The sequence below is a fragment of the Aristolochia californica genome, unplaced genomic scaffold (genome assembly GCF_029961685.1).
Source record: "Aristolochia californica isolate CCGP_79_NKW_82.1479 unplaced genomic scaffold, dmAriCali1.0.hap1 SCAF_13, whole genome shotgun sequence".
NCBI classification, from domain to species: Eukaryota; Viridiplantae; Streptophyta; class Magnoliopsida; order Piperales; family Aristolochiaceae; genus Aristolochia; species Aristolochia californica.
In genome coordinates this window covers 21,824,165-21,830,331 of record NW_027181804.1, presented here as the reverse complement: position 1 = coordinate 21,830,331, position 6,167 = coordinate 21,824,165, and the positions used below count along the sequence as shown (strand labels likewise).

Sequence of the window (6,167 nt, the reverse complement as noted above, 5' to 3'; positions counted from 1 at the left end):
TATAGTTTATTATATAATAATATAATAATTACGTGTGACAATAATAAATTATAAAAAAATAAAAAATAATAGTAGAGAATATAATAAAAAATAATTAATTTTTTAATAACTTAAGATATATTTTAACAATAAAAATCACTAATTTAATACAATAATAAAAAATAAATATAAGAAAGGAATAAATATATTATTTTATAAATAACACAATATATATTTTTAATTTATTAATTAATGATATATTGCCAAAAAATTTAAAACCATTGGTTTAATTAATTATAACAATGGGTTAATTAAAACAAAATAATTGATCAAATGTTTACTTTAACAATATTTTAATTACGACTATTAAATAACTACTTTAATACAACAATTACAAAATAAATATACTGAATAAATAAAAATAATTATTTTATTAACAACAAAAGATGGATTTTTTTAAGTAGTATTAATTAATAATATATTTTTATAAAATTTAAAATAATTAATTAAATTAATTATAAAAATGAGATAATTAAACCAAAATAATTGATCAAATGCTTTTTTTAACAATATTTTAATTACTAGTCATAGAATAGATCCAAGAAACCTTAGACATTTTATTCAAGCTGCATAAGGCTCTGGTAAAAGAATATCAGTTCCACACATAATTTTATGCACATTTATCTTTTTTTCGCACAATAAATTGCGATAAAATTCACATGGCAGTAAATTAAGTTACAAAACTAAACCACAACACCCTACATGAGAAGGCCTTTCCAACTAGGAGCTATATGCAACATCTTCAAGACTCTTCAGCAAGGAATGAATATGATCCGTTTGTGGGTGTGACATGTCAGCTATATAGAATGTATGCAACAACCCCCTGATCTCGATCCAACTAAACCCTGTTCGTTTGTTTAATCTTTCATCTCTTACACTAGACCTCATCTTTGCTACCTTACTCCAACATCTTGTTTCTGCATAGATATTTGCCATCATAGCATGATATCCTGCTTCTTCAGTACCATCGTTACAGTTAAAAATATGCTCTCCTGCAGTCTCTGCAAGCTTAAAATTGTTATGGATCCTACATGCACTCAAAAAATCCCCCCAAGTATCTCTTGAGGGTTCCACAGGTAGACTCTTGATAAACTCACAGCTTCATTCAACCTTCCAGCTCGACTAAACATGTCAACCATGCAAGTATAATGTTCACAGAATGGCAAAATTCCATAATCACAAACCATTGAGTTGAAAAGCCGGCACCCTTCAGTAACCATACCAGTATGACTACAAGCAGAGAGGAGACAAGTGAACGTAGTCTCATTTGGCTTCACCTCTGAAGCTTGCATTTGATTAAAGAGTTGCAATGCTTCATTACAGTGTCCATGGATTCCATAACCCAGAATCATTGCATTCCATAAGCCTGTGTCTTTTACCCGCGTGCCATCAAACAACCACTTAGCTGAAGCCAAACTCCCACACTTAACATAAAAGTCAACTAAGGCACTAACCACAAACAAATCTAAGTCAAAGCCCATCCTCATCACATATGCATGAGCAGCTAAACATGTTTTCAAGACGGCAAACTGACTCAGACCAGATAGAATTGTACACAAGCTAACGTTGTCAGGCCTTACACCATTCTCTTGCATATGCTTGAATTCATGCCATGAACAAATCCTACAAGTAAATAATTCCATGTGACAAGACCAACAGTTTTACATGTCTCTTTCATTTTAGTAAATAAATTTAGAGCTTCATGGTAATTGGCAGTTCGTAGATACCCATTGATCACCACAGTCCAAAAAAATACATCTGGTGCAGTAATACGATCAAATAATACTCGAGCATAATTTGTTGAGCCACACTTTATATGGAAGTCCATAAGTGAGGTTGCCCAGTGGAGGTCAGGCTCAACGCCTGATACCAAAACATGCCCGTGAACAATTTTGCCAAGTTCAGTAAGCCCTAAAGCAATTGAAGCTTGGATAATAAAACTGAAAGTGAGGTGATTATGTAAGATATCTCTAGCGGAAATAAATTGCAAGTACAAAAGCAGAGCTTCTTGTAGCACTTGTGGTCAATGTAGGCCTTCATCATGTGATTGTAGGTATGAACAGTTTGCTTCGGCAAATTATCAAACAGTTTCTTGGCATCAACAAGTCTGGAAAGGGAAGAATACACACTCAACAATCTGCAAGCCAGTAATGATTTTGATAACAGCTGGTGGGTAGTCACGAGAGAGTGGGTATTTTTAAGGTCTGAAAGAGAAGGTGAGTTAGTGAGAATGTGCAGAAGTTGCTCGTATAGAGTGGAGTGGCAGCGAGTAGTAGTCATGCGAGAGCAAAATGAATCTGAGTTCCGGATAAATGGTGTAGAAATTGTTCCAGACAGAGAACATTGGAACCACCAAAAGGATTTTAGCAATAACATGTATCCATCTGAAGAACAGGGACTCAGTCCCGAGAAGCAGATACTCTTCAAGGCTGCAAAAAGATAGAAGATACTGTGGTATAACGGGTTAACCACATACATATCATAAGGGAGAAGAGGGAGAGGCCGAGAGAGGGAGAAGGGAGAGGGAGGCCGAGAGGGAGAAGGAGAGGAGAGTCGAAGACGATGAAGGGAGAAGAGATGTGAAGACGATGACGAGGGAGAAGAGATACGAAGACGATGAAAGGAGAAGAAGATGAAGGGAGTGAAAATTCGGGGGAGGAAAGTTGCGTCCCGAAGGATGGCTTCAAGTGAATGATTCACAATTTTGGGTTGAATCCTGATTCCAAGATTTTAGTACGAGATGATTACCTACATTTTTTAGATGACGTTGGCACTGGTGCACCACTAACGGCTTCATTGAATCAACTATGTAATGCGGGTGAACTTCATTGCACCTTCGATGTTGACTAACCCCGCCCCCCCCCCCCCCCCCCCCAATAGGGTATAAAAGTTTTCCAAAACCATGTCTAGTTGATTCATATGACTAATTTAAACTTGCTAAAGCCTTGGTATTTTTTTTGTCATACCAAAATTACACAGGCATGATTGATCACTTTGCTTGGGCATGATCAATCATATAGAATGCATATTGCTACGACATATAAAATATGATTGATCATCCAATATGGAATGATGGATCATATAAAATCCTGCTTAGCGAGCGTATAAAGCATGATTGGTCATACCTTGTGGAATGATTGATCATAGATCTTTCCCCCACTTTGATACCATGTTTAATTTAGGATCTCATTAGAACCTCTAGCAAAGTAAGAGAGGGAGAGGAGAAGAAAAAAATAAGAAAAGAGAAGAGAGAGAGAGAGAGAGAGAGAACCTTTAGGCTAAGAGAGAGCTTGGATGAATTAAGAGAAAGGGAGAGAGTTTGAATGCTCTACCCCAAGCCAAATACCTTTATTTATAGTTTTTGAGATAATGTTATATTGTCCATAATGCCCTTAGGGCTACAAACTTTAAATAAGTGTTAAGGAAGAGTCCCACATGGATTAGTGAGATCAAAGATCTTGAGTTTATTAGTTGGAAAAGAGGTTCCCTAATAAGGTGGCTAGTCATAAATTTAACAAGGTATCAGAGCATCAAATTTAGGATCCCCATGTCATAAGAATGATCTAAAAAGTTATGATCAAAGCTACTCATAGAAGGCTCTTTATGAAGCAAGATTGAAGTTTGTGAGATAAGTTTTTTATTCTCGTTATTATTACTTCATGCTCTTGGTTTACGGATATTTAGAAGATGGTTCAGAGTTGATTTTATTTTTTACTTTATCTTATGAGATTATTGAGATTTATGCATATCGGATAAGAAGAAGTTTACTAAGGTAGTTTTGTCGGTTTGCACTCTTGGCTGAAAATCAGTTTATGTTGAGATTTTCTGCATAAAAGTTATAATTTTGTGGGAACAAGATTTTCTGCATAAAAGTTATAATTTTGTAGGAACAAGATTTTCTTGATGAAGAAAAATGTTCTTGAGCCTATTATGAGTGGTTTTTTATCCATTGAATTTCAGAAATCGAATTACTTAGCTTCCATGCTAAGCTTCTCCATTGACCGAGTTGTTTGAAAAACTCTACTCGGTTTTGTGATTTTTTGGAGAATTTTTTGAGAGCCACGAGTTGGTTGATTGTTTTTTGAAAATCAAGAATAAAATATTATGTTTTACGTAAAAAGAATCAAGCACAAAGTAAGAAAGGAAGTGGTCCTTTGAAAGTCTAGTTGACGCCAATCCATTTGAAGAAAGATTACTGTTTTTGAAGATATCACAATATCTTCTTGATTAGGTCTGATTTTATTTGATTTTTGATCAATCATATCTTGCCTAATTCATGAGGAACTGAATGTAGACTGGTTTATCCCAAGATAGAGTCAAATATATTTTTGGAATGATCTAATTTGGAATTGCTACCTTACCTTGCTTGACGTCATGCTTATTGATTGATTTTTCTATTCTCTACAAGGAAGACTAGAGAATTAAATATAAAAATTTTTGGCCAGCAAATTGATTAGCCCAAGAGGGTTCCCTCCTTGCCTCAAGACTTGATAAAGCTCGGGTTCTCCTCCTATCTACCTGAGCTAGCCTTGGCTGCACTTGAATCTCCAAGCCGCATACTTAGTCTACTTCAAAGCTGAGTACATTATTACCCTTGGATTGCCTCTTATGGCTAAAGAATACATGGGTAATAAGAATAATATTCTCAAGATTACTACCATACCCTTACGAGGGATATCAAATTTCTTTAGCTGGTCCAATGGTTCCTTATAACAAGGGACCTACATGGTCTCCTCACCAAACTTGGGCCACCCATTGATGAAGATGATGTTGTTTATGCTTAGTGGTTAAAAAATGACTCTTTGGTAATTAGTTGGGTCATCAACAACATGGAAGAACCTGTGTCCAACAACGTTATTCATCTCGACACTGCCAAACAAATTTGGGAGATATGTCTTAAGTTGTACTCTAGCTCCAAAAACTTACGGAAGCCATATGATAGTCTTCAAAGAATGTTCAACACTAAACAAGGAGAAAATATCCATAAATATTTGGCTTGTTTTAGAGGCCTTCTTCAAGAATGGAAGCTAGCTCAGCCTACCTCTACCGATGTCTCTATCCAAGATAAGCTGAAGGAAGTTTTAGACACTACCATTTGCCTAGCAAACATTAACCCATATCTCGAAGTTTCTAAAAGTCAACTCCTCAACGCCTCTGCTGTTCCCACCTTTGATGATGTATGTGACATATTACTCCACATTCTAGACTCTTCTTCTCTTTCTCCTACTGAAGTATCATCTGCTATGTACTCTAGGCATGGGGGAACATCAACCGACTGCGGCTAAGGCCTTGGAAGAAATTATAGAGGTGGAGGGAATGGTTTTGTCAGAGCAGACAATAGAGAATCCATCCATAGTGGTAAATATGTCCACACTATAGATTAGTGTTTTAAAATCTATGGCATACCAGATTGGGTTAAGGCTAACCATGCCTCAATAAGTGATATAAAGGAGGACCAGTCTGTTACAGTCCCTAGCCATGGATCGAGTAACACGGCGTGGGACTTGAGACTCCAGCACTGTATGTGAGTTGCTGGACTTGGTATGATCAGGAAAAAACCCTTTCTTGGACTGATCTTGATCAAGAGGTAAACACCCTCTTTGATGAGGGTAATATGGTGCTCGATAGAGGTCAAGGAACTTTATGTAATGGACGTGAATTGTAGAGGGAAGGTGTTACCTTTTCTTGACCACGAAAAAGAGAGTTTCACCCCTCTTCTTGCTGCTGCTCGTGTTAGGATTGTAGCCCTAACTTGGATAGCCCTTGGGCTACATTGAGGAGCTCCTTCCTATCTTCTTGTTGGACTTAATGTTGGAAAGAAGCCTGCTGGATGCTGCTCGTGATGGAGGGGGTGAGATATCTCTATTCTGGCTCAGTAAGAGAGGGAGAGGCCTTCTCTTACTTCTGGTGATGGGGAGGAGGCTGAAGCTTCTCTTTGAACTCACAAAAGGGACAAAAAATCTCCTTCCCTTGCTAGGTATGAATCAATGGAGAATAGATCAAGAATGATATGAGTGGATATACAAATTTTGAGGAAATCTAAACCTAGAGATCATCAAGGGAGATCTCCAAACCCTAGAACTCATTAAGGAGAGCTCCAAGCCTGTTTAACCTAATAATCAATGCTT

General features: G+C 36.7%; 1 pseudogene; it reads right to left on the bottom strand.

Moving 5' to 3' along the window:
• Positions 1–759: 759 nt before the first annotated feature.
• Positions 760–2,319, bottom strand: LOC137947704 (pentatricopeptide repeat-containing protein At3g12770-like; annotated as a pseudogene).
• Positions 2,320–6,167: the final 3,848 nt, after the last annotated feature.